General features: G+C 40.6%; 1 protein-coding gene across 2 annotated transcripts in view; it reads right to left on the reverse strand.

Annotated features, from left to right (window-relative positions):
- The window catches only part of adarb1b (adenosine deaminase RNA specific B1b), a 101,750-nt gene that overhangs the window by 64,908 nt on the left and 17,256 nt on the right, over positions 1 to 19,586 (reverse strand). The window contains exon 2 of one of the 2 annotated variants that reach the window (XM_077579477.1): positions 3,553 to 3,599. The exons of the other annotated variant lie outside the window; for it this stretch is intronic. The gene's annotated coding sequence lies outside the window, so the exon portion shown is untranslated. The remainder of the gene's footprint in view (positions 1 to 3,552; positions 3,600 to 19,586) is intronic. 2 annotated transcript variants of the gene reach the window in all.

Here is a 19,586-nt window from a genome sequence, read left to right on the forward strand (position 1 = left end):
ACAATTTATTTTAATTTTAAATGTGAACACAGTTGTGTTGCATTGTTCTTACTATATGTGGTATAGGAGCAAAACTATTAATCAAACAACTGTAATACTTGCAAATTCAAAGCAAAAGCTCTGCCTTGAAGCTTCCCTGTTCGTTTTTCCACAAAGACTAATTAACTCTTTGACTGCCAAAAACGTTAAATAACGTTTAGTAAAATCCTATGGAGGAGTGCCAAAGACGTTAAAAGACGTTTGTTTCAAAATAGAGGTGAAACTAACCATTTTCTATTGTTGATTACTGAAAAACGGAATAAGGTAGAAGCAAACTTTTTTTCTGATGAAAGATGAGAGTCCAATCTTTCATTTGGTAGTATGTGTGTTTCCATAGTCCAAACACATAATTTTCTATGGACCTTGAAAGATCAGTCAAAATGCTTAAAATCGGCTGGCACCCACGGCATCCCTTTTCTGAAAACGTCCGGCAGTCAAAGAGTTAATACTACAGACTCACGCACCTGAGCCAACTCTACACTCTCACACGCAACTCACCAAGCAAGTAGTACCAAAACAGACCTGTGAGGGGCAGCACGGTGTCACAGAGCATCCAAACTGATGGAGAATACAAAAAAAGAAGAAAGTGTAGTAGTTGGATGAAGAAACGCAATAAACTAGGCACTGAAAATGTATGATCGCTGACCCTGGTCATTTTCCGAGCACATTTGACAATCCGGCCTTTGCTGACTGATCGCAAGGGAGGAAACATGCTCAAATTTGGACTAATTACAGTATCGGAAATTTTAAAAAGCACCATTTTTCACGACCATCCAAATCTTTGTGCTCTCTGGGTGGTAAAATCTTACCACCATCTACACTGTGACTTGCACATTCCAAAATCCGTCTTTTTATTACGATGGTGAACACAACCCTAGGTTGTTTCCTCAAGAAGCATTACAAACGGTGATTAAAAGAGATCTAGTGCTTAACGCAGCTTTGCTATTGTAGCGATACGTCCTCTAATCGCCCCTCCAGGTTCTATCTGCAGTTTGCGCAGTCTAACGCAGATGTCATGGAAACAGTCAGCAGAATAACTCTGCTGGGAATGAATCTTCAGCGCCAGTGACAGCAGGTTCGAGCGTGGCTTCGCCTGAATGACGACATTGTTTTTGCATCTGGCCACCACTCCCACAGCCAGGTTTCCAAAACAAACGCGGGCTTTGATACTGGATCCATCTGCGTCCTGTCTGGTCACAGGGACGGATGGGGCTGGATGAGTGGATGGAACTGAGGAACTTGCCGTGCAGATAGCGCAGATAAGAAGGCCGCCGAGGGAACCGGCGTGTGGGTGCAGAGTGAGAAACAACATACAAATTCTGTAAATATAAACAATGCATGTTGATAATGTGAATGGAATGTGGAACTGTTATTTTTTTTTCCTTTAATTCTCTTTTTATTTGGTTTCACAGATCTGAATCAAACAATGAGTATACCTTCCACTTAATGTTACACATCACAATTATCTCAACTCTTTGACTGCCAGACGTTTTCAGAAAAGGGATGCTGTGGGTGCCAGCCGATTTAAGCCTTTTGACTGATCTTTCAAGGTCCACAGAAAATGTTGTGTTTGGACTATGGAAACACACGTACTACCAAATGAAAGATTGGACTCTCATCTTTCATCAGAAAAAAAAAGTTTGTTTCTACCTTATTCCGTTTTTCAGTAATCAACAATAGAAAATGCTTAGTTTCACCTCTGTTTTGAAACAAACGTCTTTTAACGTCTTTGGCACTCCTCCATAGGATTTTACTTAACGTTATTTAACGTTTTTGGCAGTCAAAGAGTCAATTACATAAACAGGTATTCACCACTCCAACAAATCCAGATTAACAAGGATCCTGTTTTTTTCCATAACAATCAAAAGCAAAACAACCATAGCAAGTGGGGTGTATCATATATTCCTCAAAAAGAACCGTCCAATTTTGTTTTGACTACTCGAACTGGTGTCTGGTCCTAACATTTCTTCTGAGTGACTTTATGGGGTTCACGTTTACAACCCATCACATGCATGCATTTCACCAGGTTACCCGAGATTGCAAAAAAATGTGGTGTGTTGTCTGGAATGTTCAAGCCCACCAAAGGCAATTCAAAACAATAAACACAGCGATTGCTTCCTCGAGGGCCCTCACACTGCCGGCTGCTCAGGCGTGAACTATAATCTGGTTTGGGTTACCTCTCATACAAAATGTATGACGCAGATGGCACTGCAGTGGCAGCTGGCCACCAACTTTGTCATGCGCATTACTGCCACCGCTAGGATTGGAGGGGAACAGCAATCAAAGCAGTCAGATGGACTTCAACATCAGTCGCCTTGGGGGGTGCTGTGCTATGCTATAGCTAGCCACACGGAGACATTCTGGTTACGACTTGACATATGCACTTTGCGTCCTAACCCAACGTTGAAAGCCTCTTGATGACATTATTACGACATCAGCATCATTTCATCCACACTCGTTGAAAGCCGTTGCCGAGCAGCACATTGTAAAAGTGTTTTTACGCTCCTCGTGTGTAAAACATATGTGGTGGGTGGCCACTTAAATAGTCCTCGAATGGCTTTCTCAAATAATTAAGTAAATGAGTCACAAGAGTGAGAAAAGACTGGTGACATGGCGACATGCTCTTAAGTGGATAAATGGATTCCCACGGTGCATAATTATCCATGAGTGACGCGTTTGGGAGTTTGGGGAGCAACAAAGCAAAGAGTGACAAGAAAGCATGGAGGAATAAAAGGAACCCGGCCGGGCTCCCCTGATATCTGAGCCTTCCTAAAAATAACCATGATAAAGCAGAGACATGAAGCATACCCCTTGAAGTGGACAAAATAAAGGGCATATTGAATAAAAAATGTCCTTGATGCTTGGCTATCAGAAGACCATGCATCAGCGTACAGTGATTTACAACATCGTCACTGATTTTTAAAACGTGACTGGTCTTATATGTCGGTAATGGAATCTTTCTAGTGTAAATCCTGTGAGTCAGAACACCTGTGGAACCCACGAGTCAGAATCTTTTAGCGGGATCCAAGAATCAGGCCTTTGCTGACTCTGATCATAAGATGGGAAAAAATTTTCCCCAATTATTTTGTGTTATGTATGTACCCCATTTTCACCTGGATAATATCACTAACCCTTGGTGAGTGTAAGACCACTTAACTAAGGAGAATCATTCTCTGCTAAAAAGCAATAACTGACTGCTTTTCGGCTCGATTCTGGTGATTAACGACATCCAGCAACGTGGTGTTCGGCCTCCACGGGGAGACAAAGATGTATAATATATCTGCAACAAAACTACAAACAAACCCTGCTGCGTGCCCCAGTTTTACAGATTTTGTTTTGCTACTCATTAGTCATTTCTGTCCTCTCATACATGGCAACAGTCCCAAAGATATCTCAAGTCGTGGCGTAAATTATTTCAACTGCTCATTATCATCCCTGTGCTTCATTTGTAAGTCATATTGGGGTAAACGCGGAAGAAAAATGAAATGAGCGACATGGCCGCTCTTCACTCACCTTTCCAATGAGATGGCAGTTTGATTTTCCAATGCCTTCAAATCAATCTGGAAAAAAAAAATGGGAAAAAAGATCATTGTACAAAGAACAGAGGCTAAAATAAGGATTCATTCAATATATTAACTCAATTTTGATGTATCACTTAAAATAGCTATTCACAGCCAGTTCAGTACACTGGACTGTTTGCAATGCTGAAACATGGATTTACCATAAAGCGGCTTAACAGGAGTTGACATTTTTAGAGAGTTTGCAAAAATGACCAAAGCAGAACAACGCCTAGAACCAGCGCGGGCTGTCATCAAGTCTCCTTGGATCTCCATCGCATAAGTGCTGACCAACCTGCTGCCCCTGCCACGGGTAGCTTCTTCCTACAGTATGCTAGCATCAACTGCAACAGCTCAGCTTTATAGTACAGACAGATGTGCAGTAAACGACGAGTCCACCGTCCAATCACATCTGAGAGACTGAGTCGTATCGTTTTGCTCTGAAACCAAATGGCCCTTGTGACGGAAATCACATTTTAGCAAATCAATATGAATATTATTTTATTATTACTCTATTTTTTTCACAAAAGATGCCCTCATTCTGTAAAACAGTAGGACATACTAGAGTTTTGAGAAGAAGAAAAAAAAAACTTTTCTGATTAAAAAATAAAAAAAAAACATCAGGCAGGGAATACGATACGGCACATCCGTCCGTGCTAAAGCCTTAATTGGCCCAAAGCTAAAATCGGGAGCAGAAATTGGTTCATTATATGTGTTTTATTGGCATGCTGGTCCCCATGTGGGGGTATAATTAATTGCAAATTATTTTTGCGGACCCTCAAGTTAAGTCCAGCTTGAGAGCCACCTGTATTCACAACATCATAAAACATATTTAATGATGCAATTTACATTTTTGACGGATGTCTAGCGGTTGGGTGACTTGTACAAAAAAAAAAAAAAGATGGCAGAGTCAAACACCATCCACCCGGCCATATGTGCAAGTGTCCATACAGTCCTCGCTACCTGTCGCCTGTGTCTTCATGTGTATTCATGATATCCACAGAGGTGCTGTAAACAACTCTAGGCCAGCATATGGAGTCTCTCTTAACTCTTTGACTGCCAAAGACGTTAAATAACGTTTAGTAAAATCCTATGGAGGAGTGCCAAAGACGTTAAAAGACGTTTGTTTCAAAACAGAGGTGAAACTAACCATTTTCTATTGTGGATTACTGAAAAACGGAATAAGGTAGAAACAAACTTTTTTTTTCCTGATGAAAGATGAGAGTCCAATCTTTTTTTGGTAGTATGTGTGTTTCCATAGTCCAAACACATACTTTTCTATGGACCTTGAAAGATCAGTCAAAATGCTTAAAATCGGCTGGCACCCACGGCATCCCTTTTCTGAAAACGTCTGGCAGTCAAAGAGTTAAAGTTCACCTCCATTTTACATATTATTTCCCATGCAACATGATAACGCATACACAGACTACTCAATTTTAAATTCAAAACAAAGTACTCCAAGTATTCCCAAAGTGTTTCTTTCAGGAAGTACGGGTCAAAATAGAGGATATTGCAAGGAAAAAGCGCTCAACTATCAGATTAAAAACTACAATTTGCTCTCAGTTTCACATCAGTGACAAGACAGAAAAAGACAAAAGGAACATGTATGACTGATCGGGAAGTTGCACTCATAACATCTTGAAGTAGTGCGCATCTCAAATCCAGTGTGATTTAACACTGCCATCTACAGGGGTCGATTAGTCATTACAGTAGTTTACAAACTTGAATTTCCCAGACAAGCTGGGCGAGACCTGTTAAAAAAATAGACTTGACGAAAAAATACATCTGTGGCAGTAAATGGCTGCACTCCATCTGACGAATATAAACGTATATGGCAACAAATTAGTTAATACTTGACTTTCGTGACATTTTGGAAGAACTTTCCCCAACACTCGGCACGTCAGCCACTGCTTTAGCCCTGAATTCAATTCTTACTTTTATTACTTTGAGGGCATTACACTGCAGTCAAACTTAATTAATCAGGCAGTTACAATTTCTACTTCACTAAATTATAAACGCGACTGTCGCGAAACATTTTCCAGTAATCTGTAATTGGCTATACAGTTCACTCACACGTGTGAAAAGACCTACTTTGGTGCATTGCGAAAGTGAAGCTGCAGCAGTTTAAAGCCTTAAAGGAATGTCCTTGACACACTACGCATATGCCTTGTTAATATTCTTTTAATTTCCGTTTGTAGCTGGCTATGAGCTAAAAGTAGATCACCGGAACACTGAAACACAAGCTTAGATGAGAGAGTCGTCTGCGAGGGAATTTAGCAAGTGTTTAGTGAGGAGGATGCAATATAACCGAGAAGGATACACTGGCGAATGAATACTGCGGCTTTTTCAGCGGTGGCGGATTAGTCAATTTGAGTCTAACAACTTTCAACAACCTCCGCGATTTGCTTTGGGGATTGTGCGACGTCTGCTCCTGCCTTGCCACAGAAGTGGAATCACATTATAATATTGCATTAGAGAGCACAAATTTGCAGAAATGGAGTGTGATGACCTGACCTAGCCCTGAAACGCCTCTGAGCGGTAGCAAGGAATTTGCATTATGTGATTTATCTTGACAGTCATTATTACTGAAACGCTAAGTCTGTTGCAAATGTTCCAGCAACTGCAATTATTATTACCGAACACGTCTGACCGATTGGGTTGTTTTTTGGACAAAGGCCGCAGCCTTAGGAAACAACATTGCAGTTGCGCACTGGAAAACCAAACTAAAACAGGTGTCAATCATAGCAAACGGTGAATGATGATCAGTGAGGTGGCAAAGGTCGCCGATTCCCTAATGAGCTTAGACAGCTTCTGAAACTGTAGACCGAAACAGTGAAGAAAGAACAGCTTATAAGGGCCACCTTATGTTAATGGGAAGTACCCAGAGCTAATTGAAGTTTTCAATGTTAGGCAATTAATGTTTTCAGTGAGTCAGAAAAGTTCACTTGGACATCTGACATTCACCAGAGGGGATTACTCGAGGTTGGAACTTTTTTTTTTAAATATTATTATTAACCAAAAGCCCGTTAGGATGGCAGCGAACGAGTACCTTCCTATAAAAAGAGCCTCAAGGACATTGAATTAAACAACAACAGATTAGCTGTAAACTCATTGCTGTGTTTAATAGTGAAAGCAAGAAGCACAGCACAATCGGCGGCAGCTGTGTAGCCTTGAGGAAAAACACTTGTTATTTGAGGCTAACTGGGACTGAGAGAGAGCGCCAATTGTTAGGGAGCAGAGATTGCAGTTTGGAGCCATGGGAAAAGGCCATGTGTTCTGACAAGTCCAGATTTGCCCGCTTCCAGATTGATGGCTGCATCGGGATAAGGAGAAAAGTAGTGGCGGAACCACATCCTACCTGTACCAGCACGAGAGAGCTAATTAATGATCAGGGCTTGTTTCAGTGTAAAGCTGAATGATATCATGATAGAAATCGCAATGTGATAGGTAAAGGTAAATTCCACTCGATTGTCACACCCAACTAAGTGGGGGCGAAATTCGTTCTCCGCATTTGACCCATCCCCGGAGGGAGCGGCGAGCAGCAATGATTGCGCTCGGGAATCACATGGTGATCTAACCCCCCAATTCCAACCCTTTATACTGAGTGTCAAGCAGGGAGGTAATGGGTCCCATTTTTATAGTCTTTGGTATGACCCGGCCGGGGATTGAACCGACAACCTCACAGTCTCAGGGCGGACACTCTACCACAAGGCCACTGAGTTGGTACAGCGATACAGTGTCAAAACATCTCATGTGCAATATAACCCTCTATCAATTCTTACTGTATTTTGAGGTGTGGGGGAACCGTCGCATTTCTATGACATCATCCTTGTGCCTCACTCTCCAGGCATGACTAATCAACCCATGACTAATCTAATCGTTACTTTGCTGTAACGTTCGTTCGAGAGTAAATTGATGACTCACTCCTGGAGTGAGATGCGGATTCACATTCTGACGTTCTGACGTTATGAAAACCGTGAGCAAAAATATGACGTTTCACGGTATTTATAACAAAACTTTCATCCACGAAGCGTGTTCAATAAGGACATTAGTAAACCTAAATGGAAATAAACAATTGAATGTTTCTATCCAATGAAGTAAAAGCACTTAACTCTTTGACTGCCAGACGTTTTCAGAAAAGGGATGCCGTGGGTGCCAGCCGATTTTAAGCATTTTGACTGATCTTTCAAGGTCCATAGAAAATGATGTGTTTGGACTCTGGAAACACACATACTACCAAATGAAAGATTGGACTCTCATCTTTCATCAGAAAAAAAAGTTTGTTTCTACCTTATTCCGTTTTTCAGTAATCAACAATAGAAAATGGTTAGTTTCACCTCTATTTTGAAACAAACGTCTTTTAACGTCTTTGGCACTCCTCCATAGGATTTTACTAAACGTTATTTAACGTTTTTGGCAGTCAAAGAGTTAATTCACAGATAATATGTAGCTAACTTCTCTGCCCTGTGAAGTAACGCCAGGGCTGCGTGCTCTTTAGCTCGTTATTTGTCTCAGCAGTTGATAATATTCATAAGATGACCAGGGTTCAATCTGGTTCAGGTCCATCAAAGTCCAGACAAAGAAAGGTCTAAGATCTACTTGCCAGCACGCAACGCCGCGACAAAAATGTGTTTCGTACAACGTTTTGGCAAATGACACTGCCAAATTAAATACTAGTGTGTCTCGTCTCCCCTCTGTCTGATTTACATAACTCAATGAAGGTTCTTCATGTAAATGCTTGTGCGCCTTGATATCTTTGAATTGAAATTCCGATCAACGGTGACCGTGACAATGGCAGCGATCGTAACAGAGGCCCTTGGTTACAACAGGATTCACATTTAAATCAAAAGTTAAACCAACACAGGCCTGTGCACAAAAGTATTCCAAGACCTCCACGGTCAGGATGTGTCACTGACAGATTACTGCAAGATGAGTGTCCAAGATAAGCAACATTTAGTAAGACGAATCACATGCAGATGCGTCGGATAAGCATCCAGGTTTTTCCGAGGTATTTCAAATAGATCAATATTGTCTGCGGTGTTTATGGTATCTCATAGCACGCTGGCTACAGCAGATATCGAACACCCGCTGCCGTCTCCTGTGACCTTCTTGAAACAATAAATGATATTGAAATATCAGGTGTGTTGTCCGGGGAGAGCAAAAAGCAGCCGATTAATGACAGCGTTAGCAGACAAACAAGGGTCGTTTCATTCATTCCTCTTCTTCCATTTGTCAAACGTACTGCAGCATCGCAACCCGTGCGGCTAATTGTGTACTTCATCAGCAAATCGCCGATAATGTCTCAAGACAAGAATGTTGAATGAACAACTATGAAGCAGAAGCAGGTGCAGCCAAGAGGTCAAATGATGCTCTTGTGACAGATTCCAGCATAAGACGGAGAAATTAGGCAGATGGCACCACAGCTGATGGCTACGGGAGTTGTTTGCTTCCAAAAAGCGTTTGCTTCTGGGGGGGAAAAAAAAGAAAAAGGAAAAGAAGTCAGGGATTAGAATGAGAGTCACATAGTGGGGAAGCAGCAGAAGGGGAGGAAATGACTCACTCTCACTCCCAAGGTATCTTTAAGGAATTAGCACCCTTGCCAACACGAATGCAGCCAAGGCACCTAACGATAGTTGAAGCTTGTAAATTTGACTTTGAAATCTAACAGCCTTCCATCCTTTGAATAGAATTAACAAGACAGTTGATCAAAACCGCGCTCAAGTCAAATTGTGAAATGAAGGCAACACAATCAAAACTTGAAAAAGTTCAATTGAAATCCGGCTTCAAAAAAAAAACAACACACAATTCCAGGCGAAGTAAATAGGTTATGCCTCTGTTGACAGCTTTGCGCGGCACCTCGGAAGGCAAAAAAAAAGAAGCGTGTCAGCCAATCCTCCGGTGAGAGCCGCACAGGATTCCGTTTCAGTTGGGCTGCAAGCACTAAAGAAAATGCAGCAGCAATGAAGCTGAAAGGAAATAAGTACAACATACAGACGGGATCCTTTACAATTCATTTACTGCTGAAAGTCCTTTTACGACTGATTTCTGTTCCTATGTCGGCGACCTAACCTGAATGTGTACATTCGTCAGAACACGCTGCATTTCTATCGCTAACCTAAGCCACTAAGACGGAACCAATTAAACGACTGTCACAATAGTAATAACACCTCATTGGTTCTTGAAAAGCACATAGAATAACACCTAGAGGTGCATCGTAATATAAAAGACAACCCGATGGTTAATTGTTAGTTGCCAAAGGGGAAGCAGTGACATAAATAATTCCCTTCATGGCATGTTCATGGCTAAATAATATAATTGAATGTGACAGGAGTGTAGCTGTAAAGAATGTACATATATACATAGAGACGTGACATCCAGTGGGGTTCAACGATAGGCTTGCCTGCAAGTCAAATGTCATATCAGGCAAGACAATCCAGTCACTTAAGACATTGCACCCCCCCATGAGTGAAGTGTCTCACTTAAAAATCTTTGTGTGTAAAAAATATTTATTAAAATTTTTTAATTGATTTGTTGGAATTTTTAAAAAAAAAAAAAAAAAGGAGAGCAATGATGATGTCAAATCGAATGAACAATACTGAGCTCTCCTGTAAAAAATAAAAAATAAAAAATCTTTGTGTGTACTTCAAAATCAGCAATCTGACTTTCTTTTTGTTTTGTTTTTTGTTTTGTTTCCTGGAGAGCTCAGTATTGTTCATTCGGTAATTTTACCGATTTGACTTTTTTTTTCTTTTTCTCTCTCTTTTTTTTATATATATATTTTTTTGTATTTTTTTTTTTTTGTATGTGGGTGAACATGTGTATGTGCGTGCGTGCGTGCATTCATTAGTTCACCTAAAACCCACAATAAAAAAAAATAAAAAATCTGCAATCTGACTTTCTTTTTGTTGTGTTTTTTGTTTTGTTTTCTGGAGAGCTCAGTATTGTTCATTCGGTAATTTTACCGATTTGACTTTTTTTCTTTTTCTTTCTCTCTTTTTTTTTATATATATATATATATATATATATTTTTTTTTTTTGTATTTTTATTTTTTTTGTATGTGGGTGAACATGTGTATGTGCGTGCGTGCGTGCATTCATTAGTTCACCTAAAACCCACAATAAAAAAAAAAAAAAAATCTGCAATCTGACTTTCTGAAGCGTAATTGTCGACGCAAGTTGATTTCTGACCCATTTGCGCAGCAGGACATGCGGAAAACCAACATTGATGTTGAGCCTTGATTAACCCTCCGGCTTTAGTACACAGTATAGATTATGAGTCACAAGCACTCAAGAGAAGGAAACAGAGCGGCTACATTAAGAGGTCATTGGCATTTGATTGCTCCCATCACGTAAATTGCGAATCAGCTCGGCCACCTTGGGCTACACGGTATGAATGTATGAAAGGGCATAGACAACAAAAACATAAGCAAAGAAATAGCAAGCAAAACAACATATGGTACCGTTTAACAATCTTGGGTGGTCCAACACAAGACCTGTAAATGAAATTCTCATGAAATTATTGTTGGCGCACCACAGGATAATCGGACAGGATTAAGGCAATAATCGGTCAAATAAAAAAATAATACAACTGTGCAAACGACGGGGGTCTGTATGTATTTGATGAATAAGCCGTGGCGCTAACCGGTTGGATTCCAGTTGACGGATATAAAGGAGCACGGCGGTGAATGTGTTAATGTAAACAGAGCTTCAATTTAACTATTACATTTTATAGGTTTGGAAACCAAAATGTGTTGAGGTTTAACATTTTATAAAACACAGCAGTTGGCTTCAATTAGCCAACATCCTTTGTAACCTGAAGGGTTTACTTAGCACTCGCTCTTCCTGCACTGGTACCGAGATATAAACAATAGGTTTGAATTAAATACAAAACAGATCGAGCGCATTTAAATTTGCATTCCAAGAGTTCTAACCTTCCTGTTAACCGGGAACAAAGACGATTTCCTGTTCACACACGTTTGAATCATGGCACCCTGTTTAACCTGCCAAGCACTAAGTGGTTGGTCTTGGCCTCTGCTGCCACGGGCAGATGGTCCGATGATTTGTACGACGGCGACGGAAATAAATCACAATAAAAAACGTGTTCATAACCCAACCCATGCTATTTCAGCCACAACATTACTGGCGCAACAGTAAGTCAAACATTTAGCGGATCTCGCTGTCCTCAGACCGCCGCCGGAGTTGTTTATGGCCAGAAGGGAAATTTTGATACAGTAAGCAGCTTGGGAACTGAAATTTTTACACCAGAAACTTAAAATTTGAAGACATGGAACATGCATGGAAAGACCAAAAATTCTCTTTTGAAAATCACAGGTTAAAAATAATATTGAAAGTTTTCTTATTATCATTTTTCTTTTTTTTTGTATTACAGACAGGTCAGAGGAAGACAACAGAAGTGTAAGCCATGAGGGGACAGTTAGTGAGCGCTGTGCAGTAGCGTGTAACTAATAACGCTTGCATAATGCTTTAAAACAATGTCGAACTAATACGACCGCAGGGGGTCCACGGCTTATGACGGCCCCCGCATCGGAGTTTCAATGCTACAAACGACGCACAATGAACTCAATTGCAGCATAAGGATGTTATCGGTCTTTGACGCATCATTATTGGATGAATGAATAAATCAATGAATTAACTCATTCATTTGAACAATGAGTAGAAAGATCAATGAACTAGCGGCGGGTTGAGGGAGGTTCATCCTTGGAAAGCTACATTTGGATGGCGTCACGGCGAGCCCGCCTCATTTGCGATGGTCAAATGCGGCCTACTTTCAGCTACATTTGGAGAAAACAACATTCTGTCGCTTAACCCAACTGTGCCAGAAGGAGTTGCTGATTCACTGTTCACAGGGGAAGTCAAGTCAAAAAATGTCTTCACAATGATATGCTCTGTGCGCCCCCACTAGACTAAACACAGTATTCTGATTAATATTGCAAATGTGGAATATGAATTAGGCAGAAAAATCCATCTGTTTTTATCCATCTCAATGTTGCCTGGTGCTAGGTTAGTTCATTCAATTAGTTGTCAGGTTCAAACCCTTTACCTCTTGTTAGAATAAACTCATTGTGCATTATCATCCCTAGTCTCTTTTCTGAGTGTACAAACTGAGTGATGCAGTGGCTTGTTATTCCAATTAAGATGCATATGTCTTGATAGATGACGCAATGAGGGTAAACCACACACGTCCTCCTTGTGTGCTCTTTCAGAATACGGTGCATTATGCCAAAGCACCATATGGGATTGAGTAATGGAGTAAATGGGCATGGCGCCGAGTTGACCAAAGGCTGTGGTGACTAGGAAATAACCAATACGGATTTTCTTAAAGCCCGAAACAATTCCAGTATTTGGCGGAATAAAATTCTGATAACCAATTAAATCCAGTTAGTTTATAGTATATAATGAATAAGATAAGGGGAGAGGAATAAAGATATGAATTACAGGCAAGACATGTGACTGTTTTATAGTGGAATCTTTGATTGTCTCACGATTCAATTCCAATTTTTGGTCTGCGATTCGATTCAGAACGATTTTTTATTCAAAATGATTTGATGATTTGACAATGATTTCTGCTTCAATTTATAGATGTGCAAAGAATCATCATGAGCTACTCGAATCTGACTCGCTAATGCTGATTAGCGTGCTACTCGCGGCACATACATCACTCAAAACACCAGCTATTCATAAAAAAAAAACGCTTCAGGAATGTATACAGAGAAGCATTTTATTGGTATAAATTGATCACGACTTTTTCCTTCTGCTCTCTAATGTGGCTACAACTTAACAGTATATCAGAACGTGCGAAATCACACTGCCCCTAAGTGGTCAAATCGTGTACAACATGAACAGCGCTCCCAATAAAGGCACACACAAGTGCAAAGCAGTATAAAACAATTTAAATAAAATGGATTTTGGGACGTTTAAAGTCGATTCTGGATCGTACTAAATGAGAATCGCAATTCTTATGAGAATTGATTTTTTTGGGCACCCCTCTACTGTTTCATAATACTTTTGTCTTTTAGTGTAAGTTTATCTTTACAACAGAGAGAAAAAGTGTCAAAAATCCTCTGATTTGTTTGCTGATTCTAAAAGAGCTCGGATATGCTAACCCAGCCGATGAATCGATCGGGCTGTAGTTACTACTGTATTTTTTTGTATAGTACAATACTGTAGAGTGCTATTGTTCTTCTGTTTGTGTTGTGTTTTGTGGAATGCAAGGGCCAACAACAGAACCATTTACTTTCAGTAACCTGACAAATAAGGGGAAAACGCGAGTAGGTAAGATTATAACCTGTGCATGTTGGTCACCCACTGGGTGCGCCAACGGCACTGCCTTGTAATGAATAATGTAGAAACACGTCTACTAAAATAGATGTGCACTGTCAGAGGGGATCAAGATGGGAGCAGTGGAAAAATGATCTAACAGCAAAAAAAAAATAAAAATTATACATTCACAACGGATGTGCAAATCTGAATGATTTCGATTTAATGAGTGATTTACGCCTGAAGATATTTCGCACGGCCATTGGCGGAATTATCTTTACAAGTCGTTTCCTTACAGCAACCACTGCACAACGGGTTTTCCTGAGCCAACAGCCTTTTTCTTCCTCTTTCTTCCCTTGATGTTGTTCCGCCTAATCCTCCCTGGGCTGTCGACCTCACAGAGACAGAAGACACACTTAACCATTCAGCCGGAGATATTCATTCACAAAGCAAGAGAAAGCATCCCTTGTTCACTCGACATAAGTGTGCGTGTATTCGTGTTTTGTGTTTAATTTGCAGCATGATATTAGCGTTGCCAGCTGCTAAGAGAAGATTATTGTAAAGTGCTGTGCTCCACTCAGACATCTCTTCACAATGAATGGGAGGGAGCAGGTCATTCAGAAAACACTGTGGCTTATTCTGTGGTTTAAAGGGAAAATGTTACCCATGGTTCATATCAAATATGTCTGCGCGAACCCCACAATATCGAGCCATGTCCATTGAGACGAGGTCACGCAATTACAATTTGGCCTGGGGCCTTTCAACTCCTTCACCGCAAGCCACTTTCAAAGGGGAGTTCCCCGTCTTGCCAGCCATTTCGGAGCATTTTGAGTCTTGACTGATCTTTCAAGAGCCACAATATATCGTGTCCTGTCACGATATATGAATCAAAGCCACCAAAACAAAGACTAGACTCTTCCTTTCACCACAAAGTTGTTTCTAGCTTTTCCCATTCTTCCGGGATCAGCAAGACAACATGGGGTAGTTCTATCCAAAACTACTGCTTCTGACCAAAAACTCCTCTACTAATACCCGGTTCAAGTGTGCCATCTATTCGCATCCGTTTGTCATTATTATTATTATGCAGAAGCTTGTATTTCACAGACAAGCCGGGCAGGACCCCGTCTACACCTGCACGTTAAAAAACATACTTGACAAAGATTTTAATCCGTAGCAGTAAACGGTTGGATTCCAATTGACCAACAAACACGGCAGTGAGTGAGAAAGAATTACTGTATTGCAGCGATCCCAAAAAATTACCCCAAAAATCAGAAAGGCTCAACCATCACCAGCAACATTTATTTTTGGATTCGCTATCCCCAAATTTTGCATCCCCCAGTGTCGGAAACCCTTGATGCCTGACAACGAAAGGAGAATCAACTTTCCCACATCTCTAGCAAATGAGTGAGAGAGAGCGCACACAACGTATACAATGTATAAATGTTTAAAGCCGTCACATTATTATGGCTGAAAATTCTACCATGCGATGCTAAATGCATCATTCGTTCAAGTGCTTTCAGAGTCCACTGAGGCATGTATGAGATATCACTTGTGACACATGGACAAACAATGAAGTATGTCCTTGAGGCAATTGGAGTAACTGCAAAAATGGCAGGACAGAGAGTGACACCACATCCAAGTGTAAATTCAATTGAAACAGGATCCATCCGATTAAAAAGGAACTTTTTTTTTTTCCTTTTAAAGCAATGGCAATAATGGAACATGTGCATCCATAAATAATAACCAAGGTCTGTTAAATGTGACTAGAAAGCAAAATATGACATAAACAAAGAAATATTAGCAAGCACCGTGGTGCCTTCAGATACGAGTGTAATTCATTTGTGGCCATGTTTGTAAGTCAAAACACTCTCAAATCATCAAAGATTGAAAACTATCGACCATTTCTTCCCTATTTGGTATTTTCACAAACAACCAAGTTGGACCGGGCATGTCTGCAAATAGAACCACTAAATGGCTAAATAACTCAGTGGACATCCTTTGATTGAGTGGTTTTCCTGTCAGCCTGACGTATCATTTATTCTCCGCCGACAGGAAGGAAAAAAAAATGGCTTCCGTGTATAGTCAAGATTCTAAATGCAGTTTGAGTAATAAACTCTCAGTTCATTAATGCATCGCGAGTGTATTCGCAGCTGTCCTACTGTCATCAATAGTGCCCTTTGTGTCCTCTAATTCCACATTTTGAGGGGAGGCAGGTGTGAATTTGATTGTGCCGCCTAATAAGGAAGAGAGAGAAAACGGCAGCCAGATTTCTGAATTTTCCATCGCGTCAGTCAAGTTGCTTCAAATGTCAAGTTTGGGAAGCCGCAAAGCTGCAGCATGATGTTGAATCTCGCCGAATCTCAAACTGTTCGCTTCCTTCCAATTGTTTGTCCGACATTTGGCGCACAGCTGGTTGAAGCGATGGCAAAATGGAAAAAGCAGTCAACCTAATTGATTCCGATAACTCTTATCTGAACCTAATGTCCGTAGTCATCTTTCAGTTCACTTTAGTCACTCCCTCTGTAAAGGTATTTCATTATCTACCTTGTCTTGTGGCAGGTACAAACAATTCACAGGTCAAATGAACCAAGAGAAACAAATTTCGCAATGAATTCATTTCAAATTAGTGTGGATTTTGTTTCTGTCTGTGTAGTGCATCGCAGTATTTTCTTAATTGCGATATAGCTTGCGAAAAACGTTTTATGATCGCTTTGCAAGTGAAAGGTAATAAATAAGTAGTCTGCTAGAGAAAGTACGAAAGCAACCATAACATAGAACAAATGCACAGCAGTGCAATTCATTGGTGTCGGCTTCCGTTATTTGTCCAAACTTTCCCTCCAGACGCAAGCGCAGGCCTCGTTTGCTGCTGTTAGGCCACAAGCCAGCAAGAACTTCTTGACAGGCACAAAGTTGTTTAAATTCAGCCTTTGGGCTCCATTCCAACAATTAAAAGGTGGGACGGAAAGCAAGGCTATGCTATGCTAAGCCTTCTCACATTCAAGTATGCAAACTGGCCGGAATGAAATGAATAGCACATGAGCTTGTAAACATGTGAAAGCAGCCAAGTGACAACCAGGATTTACCTCTGTGTGCTACCTTTGGCAAAGAGTGGAACCTATTATTGTTATTGTTGCCATCGCCATGGGACTACAACTGTTGTTTGTTGTTGGTCGCTCGAGCCCTCCATCCTGTTTTTTGCTCTCCATCTCAACCTTTCTGCCTCAGACAAACAGGTCACCCCCACAGAGCTGCCTTCTGTTCAAGCTATCATCCCTCGTGCTTGCTAAAGGGGCGCGCAGTTGGTTTTCTTATATACGTACGAGATGCTTTTCCATGACAGGTTCCACAGAACAACCTGGCTCGGCACCGCTGCGGCCTCGCTTGGCCCGGGCCTACGTTGCTTTTCCATGAAAACAGGTGCCAATCAATTGGGGCGGGATCAACTGAACTATGCGAGCCGATACTGCACGCTCGCAGTAAGCGGGGGTTCTGCCATAAGATTTGACAAGTGGCAAAGCCTCAGAGGAGATTCTGAAGAGCAGTTCTGTTTTAGAATGATTCAATTCCACACACTAGTGACCGATATGTTTTTTTCCAGAGCCGATACCGATATCGATTATTAGCAGGCAATGAGCCCAATAACCGATATTTGGAGCCGATATTCTTTTGCAGTAAAATAAAAATAAAATAATTGGCATAAAAAAAAACATTTTTGCAAATTTTCTACATGTTTAATGTTTTCTTTTAATTTAAACATACAGTAGACAGCTTTGTTTTCTCATAAAAAAGTCAATACTTTTTCTACAGTTTTCCAAAATTGTAACATAACTGAAATCTTACACATTCACTTATCTCCGTTTTAATTTTAACAAAAGCAAAAAGCAGCATGTCTTATGAAGTTAAGTGAAATTTAAATCAATAAATACATAAAACGCTCCATGAAATGAACCCAGTTTTAAATTGATCTCTGAAGCTGGTATCGCTCCGTGCTTGTGAACGTAGCAAATTTTGGGTTCTCGTCAGAGTTCGTCAAAAGATGTTTGCAAACTGTGAAAATTTGTCAAAACATGTTCAAAATTTCTTTGTGACAAAAAAAAACTTGTTTTTGTGCCAAGTACAATTTGTCTGTGAACATCTTTGCCACCTTTTGCAACACTTTACGAACCCTGAAGAAAACACAAAATTCACAAACTTCGCAAACATTCGCCACTCAGATAGATACCAACTTTATCAGCCTTCAGCTTCGTAAAAATGGCCGATATTCATCAAAATCTTAAATATTGGCACCGGTTGTCTGCCTGGCCGATAATCGGTCTATCCCTACCACACACCCAACAAAATGACCAACTACGTGCAAATAAATGCTAATGAAATGTCAGCATAAAAACATCCCACCATAAACATCCATTTTATCAGCCACTTTTCACTTGATTTGAAGTTATTGCTTCACCGTATGATCAAATCTCAGCATGTCCTGCTGCATAATGCTCAATACATCATCGTGAGAACTGCATTTTAATCATTCCCCTGATTGCAAGGTGGAAAAAAGGCTCAGTATCCTTCAAGAGGAGACAGCCTTCCCTTAAAATGTTGTGTACAAGTAAAGATCAGATCAGGGCCGTGCATTTAGCAAAGGATGACAAGCACGCGCGTGCTACGCAGGAGAGCTCATCAGCTAAATAACAATAATGACATTCATCTCTGACATTGCACAATCAAACGCTGGCCTCATAAATCATGAAGGCCCGTCCGTTGTGCTGCAAGCGGGCTGCGAACGAGAGGGGGGAAAATTAAGATTGTAAGAGCAACAGACACAAAGCCTCGGGCAATGTGATTAAACAATTCAATTATTTATCTGCTGTGGTATTTTCTACTGAAGCACAGAATTGTACTCGGAGCAAGTCTGCATTGCATTTAGCCGATCTTGATTATGGACGGACGGACGGATGGATGGATGGAACCCTAACTCAGTACATAAATACTAGTTCAAAACGCTCCAACTCCTGAGATGGTTCCATTCAAGTAATGACGAGTCAAAACGCTGACAACTAAAAATGACGTTTGGGCACAAGTATTTGAATTAAAAAGTGCCACGTTAGTCCAGACAGCAAAGATACCGCTTTAAAGTGAATATGTCATGAGTCAACACCAAAAAGCTGAAGTAAGCCAAGAAATCTTGTAAAAGTCAAATTGGTGTGAAAAGTTTTTGTATGGACTTGCTAGGCAACAATAAACAAATAAAGTGAAGAGGAGAGAGGGGGGGGGGGGAATAGTACAGGCAGTATTTCCACTGGGAGACGTGAATGTCACAGCAATGCTCTTTGCTAAATAACACTGCGTTGGAGGACCTTTAAGTCAGAGGAGGTTTCCTAATAGAGAAGAAATTCCAAAGCTGACTAAACATGACAGGTTGCAGGAAGGTTGACTTTATCTGTGCCTGAGCTCTTATTACACGACGAATCGGAAGACTTACACAACTTGCTTGTCATTAAGGATCGTCGTGTGGTTTTTTTTGGGGGTATCTTTGGGGTTGCAGTCAAGCTAGAAAAATGTATTTATGCTAAATGAACGTGGACACATGAGATTGAGTTTGTGCCCTTGGTTATGAATGCGAAGTGTGAATTGATTTGTGTGTAATAAAACTGTGCTAGGGCTGTTGTGATGTTTCTAACAATCCTTTTTACGACACACAATTGAAACACCATAGTTGGA

The sequence above is a fragment of the Vanacampus margaritifer genome, chromosome 11 (genome assembly GCF_051991255.1).
Source record: "Vanacampus margaritifer isolate UIUO_Vmar chromosome 11, RoL_Vmar_1.0, whole genome shotgun sequence".
Classification (NCBI taxonomy): domain Eukaryota; kingdom Metazoa; phylum Chordata; class Actinopteri; order Syngnathiformes; family Syngnathidae; genus Vanacampus; species Vanacampus margaritifer.